Raw genomic sequence first — 13,621 nt, 5'->3', positions numbered from 1 at the left:
GTCTACAATATAGAATCTCCTGTTCGCAAAGAACCACAGGTTACGGACTCCCCAGTAGAAAACCAGCCCCTTCTAAATGAGGTCTTAGCTAGAGCTGCAGAACACTTCCACATAGATACTCAAGGGGCACAAGAGGAGAGGGACTTTCCAGAGGAGATCATGGGGGACAAAAAACCCATTGCCCAAGCAATTCCTATTTTGAAGTCCATCCAAAACAGAATTGACCCTTCCCTCCTCACCCCTAATCTCACCAGGGCTGTAAACCCCAGAATTGAGAAAATGTTCAGAGCCGCCCAATCAGACCCACTTTACATAAGGGGTCAACTCAAGCCTGACTCGCTGGTAGTCACTAACACCAGAAAAGGGCGGGGACACCTCTGTCAGCATCTGAAGCTCCCTCAGACAAAGAGAGCAAGACAATTTGAGTTAGGAAGGAAGGTGGCCTCCACTTCCGCTTACCAAGCAAGAATCGCCAATACCACCACTCTGCTGGCAAGCTATAATTGCCACCAGTGGGAGCAAGTAGCTGCTGTCATTGACTCTGCACCGGAACCACTAAAGGGCCAGCTAGCCCAGATTGCGTCGGATGTTAGAGCCATGTCCGGATGCATTCTAAAGACGACCTTTGACGCCGCAGATAATGCAGGCCGGCTCATAGCGGAGAGCACCGTCATGAGGAAGCACGCTTGGCTTAGACAATCTGGGTTTAAGCCTGAGACCCAAGCCACCCTTATCGACATGCCAGTGGAACCGAATGTCTTGTTTGGCAAAGCAGTTGAGGAGGCACTCAAAACTGCCAAAGACGAGTACGATACCCTTAAATCCCTGGGACAATTGACTAATAAGCCCACGAACCAAAGAGGGAATAGTAATTTTCGTCACTCACGCAGCCAAAATTCCCAGAGGGACACCAATTACGCACAGAGGCAGGGTACATCGTGGGGTGGCAACCAACAGACTACCCAGAGTTACAGCAGAGGTAATAAAAGGAGCTGTGGTAGAGGTAGAGGCAGGACGCCTGCCGGAAAACAGTGACGCTCCGCTCAGGGTCCCTTCCCACGCATCCCCAGTAGGGGGGCGCATTTCCAACTTCACCCAAGCATGGGAAGAGGGATCACATCGGACAGATGGGTGCTGTCCACAGTGTCCGCAGGATACTGCATCGAACTTCTGGAGCGCCCCCGCAACCACCCTCCACGACAAAAGATTCACTCCCTGGACCACCAGAAGATCCTCCTCGAGGAAATCGTCAATCTTCTTGCAAAGGACGCGATAGAACTCGTCCCGGGCAAGCAGGTAAACCAGGGTATTTATTCAACTTACTTCCTTGTACCAAAAAAAGATTTAACAATGCGCCCAGTATTAGACTTACGCCCTGCAAACAAGTATGTCAACCCCCAAAAATTTCGCACGACTACACTCCAAGTGGTAATCCCCCCTCCCAAAAAAGGGAGATTACATGGCAACATTGGACATGAAAGATGCCTATTTTCATATTTCCATGTTCCCAGCGCACAGAAGATTCTTGTGCTTCAAGGTGGACAGTCAGCACTACCAGTCGGTATAGCCTCGGCTCCAAGGGTGTTCACCAAGGTACTGGCGGTGGTGGCAGCACACCTACGCAGGGAGGCTATCCCAGTGTACCCTTATCTGGACGACTGGCTTATCACAGGGGTGACCCCAGTAATTTGCAGATCCAACATCCAAAGAATGATGGACCTCTTCGAATTGGGTTTGTCAGTGAACGAGAAAAAAATCAAGCCTGGTGCCAAGCACCTCCAAACAGTTCCTAGGAGCTGTTCTAAACACCCAAGAGGGGTTGGCCTTTCCATCAGAGGAAAGAATTCGGAACATACTTCTGCAAATTCCTCTATCAGTCCGGTCGCCATGTAAGGGTGCGCAAAGCGATGTGTTTGCTGGGCATGATGGTGTCATGTATTTACCTGGTTCCCCACGCACGCCTGCGCATGCGACCCGCGCAGGAAGGGTTGGCGAAACAGTGGTCTCAGGCAAGTGGTCATTGGGACGATCTAGTGGTAGTTTCGCCAACACTAGTGCAGTCTCTTCACTGGTGGACAAGAGAGAACCTGACAAAGGGGAAACCCTTTTACGACCTGGAGATGCAGGCCGTAGTCACTACAGACCACACCCTGTCAGGGTGGGCAGCACACCTCTTTCACCACACAGCTCAGGGTCTCTGGTCCCACACAGTGGCCAAGAATCACATAAATCTGCTATAGCTTCTGGCAGTCTTCAGAGCGCTTCAAGCATTCAAACCCCACCTGCTGATCTGTCAGTGCAGATTCTAACAGACAGCACGACAGCTATGTTTTACATAAACAAACAGGGAGGGACTTGTTCGCCAAATCTGTCCAAGCTTGCCCAGAAAATTTGGAAAAGGGCACTCAGACGGAACATTTACCGGTCATCTCAACATGTTCCAGGGGATCTCAATTCACTAGCGGACGCCTTGAGCAGAGATCCCCTCCCAGAAGAAAACAAATGGTGCCTACGCGAAGAAGTCGTAGGAGACCTCTTCTCACAATGGCGTTTCCCCACCATAGAACTATTCGCCACAAGTGAAAACGGACAATGCCCAGACTTCGCATCCAGGTTCCCCCAATCAGGCTCCAAGGGGAACGCCCTGTGGATGAACTGGTCATGGATGTTTGCCTATGCTTTTCCACCCACTCCTCTGATGAGGAAGTTGGTCAACAAGATGCACAGGGAATCGACGACGCTCATCCTAGTTGCTCCCACGTGGACGAGACAACCGTGGTTCCCGCACTTGTGCAGACTGGCAGTGTGCGAACCCATCAAACTCCCATGCTGGCACAACCAACTATCCCAGCACCAAGGACAAACAGTGCACCCTCAGGCCAGTTCGATGTACTTGGCTGCATGGCTCCTGAAGTCAGAGTTTGGCCATCTCAATCTACCACAGAGATGCATGGATATCCTAAAGGAATCCAGGAAGCCAAACACAAGACACTGTTACTTTGATAAATGGAAGAGATTCGTTATTTGGTGCCACAATAAACGCATCAACCCAGTTGATTGTACTCCTTCCAATATTGTCACCTACATGCTCCACCTGCTGGATGCAAGGTTGGTATTTAATTCACTCAAGGTACACCTAGCAGCGTGATCAGCCTACACCACCTCCCATAACAAGGTGTCGTGGTGAAAAGTACCAGTGGTTAAAGCATTCATGGAAGGGGTAAAGGGACTCCACCCTCCAATTTCGAACCCACCACCAGGATGGGACCTTAATGTGGTGCTTGCTAAATTCATGAGGGCCCCCCTTTGAACCCATGCATAAAGCAAGTCTCAAACACCTGACCTAGAAAACTGCCATCTTAGTAGCCATCACATCCATAAGGGTCAGTGAAATTCAGGTTCTGTCAGTGCAGGATCCTTTCTTTACTGTTCATAAGGATAAACTGGTTCTACAAACTCATCCTAGGTTCTCACCTAAATTCATTTAAAAATTTCACGTTAACCAGTTGTAAAGACCGGTAGGGGGTGTCTGTACTTCCGCTCTCTATATGGTAGAGGAGAGGCACAGAGGACCCCAGACAAGATTCTCTATTACGGTAGCAATGGACGAGCAATCGAGGCCTAGATTCTCAGGAGGTGATGCGGGCTGGTTCTTAAGTACAGTGTAGTCCCCGAACCCCCACAAAGGAATGTCCACACACTGTACTACTGAAAACAGTCTTTATATAATTAATATTCAAAGGTATGTACACTTTGTACTTGGAAGTCAATAATGATAAATATATACACGTCTAGAGTGGTACCACTAATGTTATCAAATCTCATTAAAGTGCATTAACTGTACAGTTAAAATGTCACACAGATCAATAACGAGTAAACCAGCAATAGAGATAGGCAGGAACGTAAGATGGTTGAAACAATAGGCAGAATACTGGCCCTGTTACCTAGGTGTGTGGAGATCTCCCTCCCCCCCCCCCCAACCCACCTGGGCAGCCTGTAAATAAAGATATATAGCACAAGCCCAGTCCATATAAGGTTTTACCCCCCCCCAATGTACCTGGTGGAGTAGAGTTCTCCGACGATGCACCGACCGATCCTTCTCGAGTGCCTCCCTTTCAGGCGGGAGCCACGGATCGTCGAGAGGTTTCGGGGAACTTGGCATTCGGTGTCGGGGAATCGACGGCCCTTCTTGAGTGCCCTCCCTTTAAGGCAGGAGTCATGGGTCGTCGAACGTCCGACGGTGAACAGGGTCAGCTATGGCAGGGAAGTGGCAGCTTCGTTCCTAGCGATGCTCGTCGACGACAGAGCGTTGGCGTCCTGCAAGGAAGAGGCGTCCGGGGCACTTCGGTGACAATAGTTCTGGACCGCAAAGAGATGAACTGTGGCCCAGCAAGGGTGTCGAGTCGCCAGCGTCTCTGCGGTCTGTAGGTGGCGGGAAACCCACCGGTGGATGCTCCTCGGCGTGTCGATGGTCGGCCCTTCTCCAGCGGGAGACAAGCGGATGACGATGCAGACGAGAGCGTCCGATGATCAGTGAAGTTCTTAGGCAAACGGGAGCACGGCGGCTCCGGTCGGCGACGGCAGTCTTCGACAGTGGCGGACAACAGTCCGGGTGCTTCTCCTTGGAGTTCCGCAGCAGTCCCCGTATCGGGTCGGCAGCCTGTCGAAGGTCTGTCTACCAGGGAGCGTTGGCAAAGATCAGCTGTGCACGATGGTCTCTCGTAGCTCGGGACGAGGGCGCCTTACCGGGTCCTCTCTGGGTCAGTCCTTGGGGGCACAGCAGCTTTCAGATTGTGAAGTAGAGCAACAGCAATTCTTCTCGTCCGGCAGGGCTTCAAGGTCAAGCGTGGGTTAATCCAGTTACTCGTCGTAGTGGACTTCAGCTTCTGAACACGATTCCTACCAGTGAGAGGTCCCCAGATATACTGTTGATCTCCCATTCATTCCGCTGGGTCACACTCAAGCATCCAATCACGACTACGGGCTTTCATGCAGGCAAGCAACCAATCAGGCACACAAGGTATTCAGGCCATTCACTTCTCTCCAGACACTCACAACAAGTTATGTGTATTGGGACAAGTACCGAGCCATTCAACACTCCAAGCTGCATTCATACCGGTTTCGGGCAGGGTTGTCTCAGTCATTGTGTCAACCACCAGATACTAGACACCCACAACACAGAATGCATATTCGTCACACATTCTATTCACCCAGGTCCCACCCACAGGAGGTACCCACAACATACATCACCGGGAAGGCTCCAGCTAGTCTGACTGGGTCTTCACAACAACACCATATATGGCACTTCCATCCAACAGCCAGTCAGGGGGAAGGGACAGAGTCAGGGCTTCCCAGGACTTTGGGAAAACAAGGTAATGGGTAATAGAAAGCAAGAGGCCACCGTGACCATCTTGTTTTCCATCAGGAATCAACTGATGCCAATGGCAAGGCCGGGGTATCCCAAAATGGAGGATACTCTGCGCACCTGTCAAATTCAGCATGGAGCTGCCACCAGCCCATACCCTGCTCTATGGGCCACCCACAGGTGCCCAAAAACATGCACTAGGGGCACAGGGTTGTACCCCCTAGCCACGGGTGCCATAAGGGGATCCCACGGGTCCGTTCACCAAACCAAAAGAAAGAGAGCTGCACTGCCAGGAGTCCCACATGAACTCCTGCGCGGAAAACACGACAGAACACACGATAAAAAGCAGTAAAGGACGAGGATACGGAGGCCCTGTCCCTCCGATGCATTTCCAGCATCACACCAGTCCATTGAGCTACCGGCCTTCTTCCAAGAACCCAAAAGCTCTGCTGAGGTGAAACTACACATGCTAGATGTGCGAAGAGCTGTCCTCTAATATGTAGACCAGACCAAACCGCTGAGAAAGACAGACCAACTGTTTGTCTCCATAGCTACAGGCAGAGAAGGAGATCGCGTCTCCAAAGGTGCCATCTCAAAATGGATAGTAAACTGTATCCAGTTGTGCTACTCCCTTTCTGAAAAAACTCTGCCGTTTGCGCAAAGAGCCCAGTCTACAAGAGTCACTGGGGCTACTCTGGCTTTCATTGCAAATGTGTACCCCTTGACACCATTTGCAAAGCAGTTACATGGAGCTCTATTCACACTTGTAGTCAGCACTACTGTAGTGACACTCATTCCAAGACAGATACTCAAGTGGGAAAAGCGGTTCTAAGACATCTGTTCGCTCATGATCCTTCTCACATCCCACCTCCATCCCACGAATCCTGCATTTCGTGTATGTTCCCTATACAATTCCACACTGTTTCACCAATCTGCGCCAAGTTTTGCGCAGTCACCTGTTAGGACCGGTATTGTACCAAAATGTTGCCCTAATTTGTGAGCCCCCGCAGTCACTGCGACTTTGGAGGCGCACACAATGAGGGTGACATTTACTGCACCCAAGCAGAGCAGGAGTTGCCGGGGTGTCCCCCAATCTACTTGGGCGCAGTAACGGGGGTTGGGTTTGCGTGGGTGTCCCCCTCGTACCATTATGGAAAGTGGGGGACACGAAAAAAAAATAAGAAAAGCACCATGCGGCGTCAGCTCCAACCCACATGGTGGGAGGCGCTGACACCGCAGGGATCGCAGAGTGCGGGCGGCACGCGCAGAAGTCTGCCGCCCTAAAGGTGAGTGGAGTGGGGGGGTTGAGAGGGGTAATGCAGGCCGGGGGAAGCGGGCACAGTGATCGATATGATCACTGCGCCGCACCGTAACTGGCGTCGCAATTTTCGGCCGTCGCAGTTATGGGCGATGCAGTGATCACATAGATCCTTAGGACCCTGCGGACATTACTGGCTACATGACATTTGGACACTCCACCCTGTTCCCTGGATTTCAGCACAAGTCAAAATGTGTTTGTGGCCTGCCAACGAAGCCGTAAACCATGTTCACCGGGAAGGGGAACAAAAAATGTATGAGAGGCGAATGGACCTAAAATAAGGTGAAGGCAGGTAGCATTCAAGAAGTTGCCACATATTTGATGCATCAGGTGAAATTTATGCCAGATGGTGCCTGCCGACAAAGCCCTAAACCATGTTCACCAGGATGGAAAACATAAAGTTGTTTCTAAACAAGCCCTACAATGAACATGTACTTTAGTAATATTGAACTTTAGGGCCATTGTTGTTGGCACCATCGCCATCATGTCACCCATCATGCGGCTGAGGAATCTCCATGTTCTCGTGTAATAATAACGCGGGCAACACCGGGTATACCAGCTAGCATCTTATGTAAGGCAAAAAGCGACGTAATGGCAGTGAGACTTGCGCAGAAGTCCCCCTGGCTTTAAAAATGTGGCCAAGGAACCAAAATAGACCAGAGGGGGTGGGGAATAAAGCAAAAGGTTGAGGGGTCCCAAAATGTGGCCCTAGAATCCCCAAAATAGGAATCTTGCTTAACAGCTGTTTTTTAAGCTCCTTTGAATGGGTTTTCATCCAATTGATATACAAATAATCAGACGGTGTACTCATTTCTGTCAGTTGATGTCTTAAAAAGTGGCAACTGCCCACACCACAGGTTCTCGTGATGGAATAAGGAAGACTATGGTGAAGATTCAAATGACCAAAACCATTATCAGGAAAGAAATTTGAGCCATAAAATCCTCCTGAAGTGCATATTCTTTCAGGCTGTCGCGCTCAGACCTGATGTTGAAAAATAAATGAATTCTTTTATCTGGATACCAGCTGAATGGAACTAACCTTCTCTTACACGTCAATACAATAGGAAAGCTAGTGAGCCATTGCCTACCTGCCTATTGTTCACCTTTTAACAATTGAACAGCCACAATTATAAAAGCCGGCAGTACTATCTTAATGGTAAAAGAGGAGATTAGGTTTGAATATTAACAAAAGAAATCAGTATTGACTTTTTGCATCAATTTCAACTGTAGATGAAATGTGTGGTTTTCGTAGCATACCTGGCTACATGCCTTACCTAGAAGTTGGGGTCTGTAGCAGGCCACACTTCTGCACTATATATAGACAGCAAATGGCCACACCGCGGTTCTCGGATACCACTTCAGACTTTCCTTTCTTATACCAAAGGTTGGTTCCCTATTGCTGGGAGGTCAAGGTTATTGTAGAGCACCCTAAGGGTACTGCATCCAATCTTGCCTAACAACCATGGAAATGTGCAGCCTTGGTAGTGTGGCTGAGCAGCCAGGCTTATCTCAAGAGGGGTCAATGTGAGCAGTATTGTTGGGACGGTGTTTCACAGTACAGTTATCCAAATAATCACTTACAATCACGTTTTCTTGATAAAACAATTATTCGTTTATTTCACAGTCGGTTGTATACGCCGTCTTCAGAAGGGAGCAACATACACCTCAATTAACATACACCTCAATTAACATACACTCTTTGTTTCTCTAAATCAGATGATACCCATTGGGGATGGCACACACACTTCCTACACCCTCAGGTGACTTAAATAGCTAGGACACTGTGGACATTGATTTATCACTGGAACATTTAAAGCAATACTGAGTTTGGTGCAAAAGACAGAATAGAGGAATAAAACAGGTTAACAAATAATTCATAAACGGGTAAGTACTTTTAAAACCTTCCAATGTACAGTAAATTAACCCTTTCCTGGGGAAAAGATAAAGCCCAGAGTCTGAGGTAAAGGAGTCTCTCAGGGCCGGGACAGGCAATGTTAATTGCGCAATGTCAAGGGGAGCTGAAGATCTTCTTTGCAGGTAGGTAAAAAGTCTTGCACAATGTTTTTAGAAATGTTTGTGGAAAATGGAACACTTGAAGGGCCACAAGCTGGGAGGCACATGATGGCAAAGCTTTAGCAACTCTGCAAGGTGACCAAAACAGGTCTCAACTGAGAGCAAGTAAGGCTACACAACAAAAGGTAAGTTCTTAGACTTTACAAGTTCTCTGGTTATAACAAATGGTTCCAGCTGGCTGCTGTTCCTTTACCGCTCTGCAGATCCTGTTGTTCTTTAGCTTCGGTCGTGGGGACAAGAGGGGGGATGTCTGGGGACTTCTGCTCTGCAATGGGACAGTCGGCGGCAGCAATGGGCAAACTTCAATTCAGAAGTCCTTCAGTGTTTCAGCTCCTCGCGTCTGACAGCAAATAGCAACACTGCGGTTCTCGGATACCACTTCAGACTTTCCTTTCTTTTGGGGTCCAGCACTCTGTTGAGATGGCTTAGGCTTTGTCAGTCCTGCGTCAGGGAAGTCCGGAGGATCTTCCTAGCGCTCGGGTCCAACTTAAAAGCAACACACACAATCTAGTGTTCCTTTTCATGGCTCTTTGGTTCCAGCAGCGGAAATACAACAAGCTTCGTGAGGATGTCCAGACATGCTTACTTTGGAGTTGATTGGTCCCACCAACTGAAAGGGAGAAGATGTCCTTGCAGGGCTTCTCTAGTCGAGGTGAATTCGGAGCTTCAGCACAGCAGCAGGGTTTCACCGGGCAAACCAACGGTCCAGGAGTTGCAGCAGGTGTCTCTTCCAAGTTCTTCTTCGATTCCCTTCGTCCAGTGGTCGACTCTGCCATCCAAGCCAAAAATCCTCGCCTTTTATGCAGGTTTTTCCCATTCATTCCAGCCTAGTTGTCAATCACACAGCAGGGTGGCGGTCCTTGCTGGACAGCCAGCCAACCACCTTTTGGGTGCATTCCTGTAACCAAGGGGATTAAGCAGAGTTTCGTGCAACTCCCTTACTTCCTGCCAGACATACTGGAGCCAGAGGCGGGCTTCATTTGTGAATCCCGCCTAAGACAAAACGAACAAAGGGACCAAACCTGGTTTGCGGCGCAGAGTAAATCTCAAGAAGGACCTTTCGAACAAGCAATGGCGAAAAAAGACTGGGGCCATTTTGACGAAATGGGCACCCATGGGTGCCTTACTGTGGCTGCGAACGCAGTCTGCGGTAAAAACACACAATGGTTGTAAAAAGCAGACCACTGCCACCAGCCATTAATTGTGGAATGGGTAACATAAAAATGTTACATGATAAACTATACAAAGGGGATACTAAGTAGATTGTGTGTGCTGGGTCTAGAAAGTTACAAAATGTAAGTAAAGTCAATTTCACTTCACTGCTCTTGGAAACAGTAGTTTCACCAAGAGAAGGTATTTAAACCTTTGGGAAATCTAAGAGACTTCCCTGTGCCACTGCACTTAGGGTGCTGTGTGACACAATGTAAAGATGATGCCTATGAAGTTTGTCAGATTCCAAAGACAAAGAAACATGGAGAATAAATCACATTAAAATTACATGAGATGAAAAGTCCTTATGTCCAAGTCCAGCAAAAAGAGCTGGAGGTCTCTAAGGTAGAATGGAATTAGCACATTTCTGAGAATTCTCTCTAACACTGATGTATTCTGAGAAGTGCCAGTGTGATTCGATCAGATTGTATTGAACATGTGAAATGGAAAGTTAACTCCTTGGTGATTCGCTAGTGTCTTGTGCAATAATGCCTATAATTTATGAATGTTTTTTAATTTCTCAAGGTGTAGCAATTGATTATTCTGCATGACCTGGTCTTGAGGAGCTAAAGCTTGCTTGGGTTTTGCGTGTCCTCTGTTTGTTTATAAAGCAGCCTTCAACATTTTGAATTGGTCCCATTTCTTTATCGGTGCTTAATCCCCTTTACGTTTTAGTTTGAATGGATAGCACCACTGCACCAATATTGCTAATAATCTGTGTTTTGTTAAAACATTATGGAAAGGTTTCAAGGAATCTTTAACATACGTCCCAACATATATCTTGTGCTGATTTATTTTCCGCAGATGCAGTGCAGCTTTCTTATCTGATGATTTTTGTTGCTTCAGTGACATGGATTTCTTTTACATTAATTGGGAGGTGCACATCTAAAGCCATGCATTGTTTGGAGATAGTTTGCAATAAATGTAGCGGATCATGAAGAATGTGCATTTCTAGGCCTTTGTCTAACAATATGTATGACGTGATGCCATCGAAGGGCTGAAGTTGCAACTTGGAGCAAAGGGATCGTAGAGAACCCTAGTGCTAGGAAGTCTTGATGACGTGTGCAGGAGCACTACTAGCCATTTCTGTGGCAGCTCCAAGCTTTCGCTCGAGATAAAGGCCATCTGCACAGGGTCTCCTTTCTGAGAAATCTCTAAAAGAATGCATTAGGCTTCACGGGTTTCAACCTGTGTAGCAGCAGCGCCTTACAGGGCCATGGATTAAATAGGTGTTAGAAATAGTGCGCCATCTACAGCTTTTCCAGGTTTTTGGGACTACAGCAATCGGGGCCACTGGGATAGTTGCCAATTGAGACCAGTGATGGATCCGCTTGGAAATGGGTTATGAGACTATAGCTGAATAGTGCAGCACCTACAGGGACCTCCCTTGCTTATTGGGCTGGTTGAATCTCAGACTAGGACTACTTTTCCCTTCTATGCAGTCGGTCCCTGAAGGAAACCAATACTGACCTCCCTTTCTTCTGAAGGTGTGCAATTGCAGCATATAGTAATTGAGGAAACATTACTTAGAAAGGCACCAAAATCAATTCCAAAATAAATTAATCGCATACATTGCTCTAATGCTGCTGTCCAGTGTTGCCGGACCCACGAAATGCAATGGTACTAATGCTCTGCAACAGTTGTAAGTGTTGCTACACTTGACTTTGGTGTTGGAAAATAAGAATGAACTGGTGGTTGCTATGATACAGCATGTTGAAACATTCCTCTGCTACTGAACACAGTATAATCCCATCGTGTACAACGTAGGCGAGAAGTTTACATTGACTTCTATCTCATTGAGTAGAAAGGCCTAATCCACGGTTATATATGTGGCTCTTCAGATGTTTTGGACTTCGATTTTCTTCAGTCTTAGCCAGAATAGAGAGTGATGAAGGCGGGGGGCAATAGTAGTTGTAATGCAAAATGCGTGAAGGGCCACAATGCAGAGGGAACCCTAAAACCGAGCTGGGATAAGGAATTACTAACTTAATCTACTCTAGTCCCCATGAAATAGAATTGTAAAGCATTCAGAAAGGAGGGCCAACAAATGCACAACACTGACTTATTGCAACCATTCATATTTACCTTCCTCTAATTTATATTAGTACTCTAAGCGTTCCAGTTGGTATGTGTAAAGAGCAGAAAATGTATAACGAGTACTTCAAACTCTAAATTTGAATATTGCAAAGCAAAATGTTCTAGCACGGAGCATAGTACTTCATCCCTCCTGTCAGAAGACCTTTAAGTTAAAATGCATTGAATGCTTTAGTGCGTTATGCGACCCTGTCAAAAGAAGGGAATGAGGTAAGAGCCCAGAGGACTTGAATGTTTGCAGGGATATTGGCACCACTGTCCCTGTACCAATACCAATCCGCCTCTATCCTGGCCAGGCATGTCTTCTTTTTCTAAACTGCAACTCCCAAAATGCACTTGAGCGCAACCAGGAAAACCTGGACTGGAACTGTGGGAAATCTGGAACGGAATTGGAGCAGTGCAAAGTGTTCACAGTTTAAAGGGATGGATGGCACCAGACCCATCAACCCCAGGCCAATGGTGAGACAACAGAAAAATGTACTAAGTCAAGAGACTGCAGGGTACACAGAAATCCTCCAAATCCAGCTCAAAGCTCAGCTATGAGGAGAACCACACGGAAAACGAACAGCCAGAGCGTGCGGCTGCCACCACACAAATGGATTCTGAAAAGAGTGCAAGGCTAGAAGCTACCTTAGATTTTAAGGAGAAGCCCAAATGCCAGGGAAGTAACTTAGCCAGAGATTGTCCAAGGGAAGGATGTGACATGGGCTGCCAGTGGGAGCTGGTAGGAATAGCACTACAGGGTGTAAGTAAGAAAAGTAGTAGAGGCAAGTGTACTGGCGGGACCAGGGAGTGTTGGATAAAAGGAAGACCATGAGAGGGAAGCTGGCGGGAAAGCAATACGTTCTGCGGAAGGAGTGTAGAGAGGTAAAATCAGGAAGCGGAGTATAGGGAGAAGGGTAGACCAGTTGGAGGGTGGAGGTAGGTGAAGTGGGAGAGAAGAAAGAATGGGGAAGGAGCGTAGAGAGCAAGAGGGGAGACTGTGATGGGGCGAAGGGGAGAGGTAAGTGAAGAGAACCCGCTGAAACAGATTGAAGAATCCGGCAAATCTAGACTGGTCTCTTAGGATGCGCATGAGGGGGAGCATGCCAGAAGGCCAGGTCTTTAGGCTCACCTTGGGGGAGGGGAATCGATGCTGGGAATAGAGGTCACCTGGCTGGAGTATACTGAGGTTGAAGAAGCATTAGAATGGAATAGGGATGCCAGGGCTACGGAGGTGAAGCCCATTTGGTGGTTGAGGTAAGTGACAGGGACCACCACCCCTAGTGTGAGAGCCCCCAATTCAATTGGAGAATGTCTTTTTTTTCTGATAAAATAGTTTAAAGGTATTCCACCTTGTACTATTTTTGGGGTGAAGTAGTACTGGGGGTGGGGGGTGATGAGGAGGGGGCTATTCATGTATTCACGGTTTCTTCTGATACTGCACTTCCTGGAGATCTTGAGTTTTTACGTTTCAGTGGTGTCCAAAATGACTAGTGCAACTGAGTCTGAAATACAGTGTATTCCACAACTTCATACAAGCACAGATGTGTTCTTCTGAATGCCATTGTGCCACTGTGCAG

The 13,621-nt window shown here is 47.8% G+C and overlaps 1 protein-coding gene across 5 annotated transcripts in view; it reads left to right on the top strand.

Annotated features, from left to right (window-relative positions):
• The window catches only part of CYRIB (CYFIP related Rac1 interactor B), an 819,696-nt gene that overhangs the window by 504,224 nt on the left and 301,851 nt on the right, over positions 1 to 13,621 (top strand). The window lies entirely within an intron of this gene.

The sequence above is a fragment of the Ambystoma mexicanum genome, chromosome 5q (assembly GCF_040938575.1).
Source record: "Ambystoma mexicanum isolate Mex_15411 chromosome 5q, UKY_AmexF1_1, whole genome shotgun sequence".
Classification (NCBI taxonomy): Eukaryota; Metazoa; Chordata; class Amphibia; order Caudata; family Ambystomatidae; genus Ambystoma; species Ambystoma mexicanum.
This window is presented reverse-complemented; position numbering and strand designations above follow the sequence as displayed.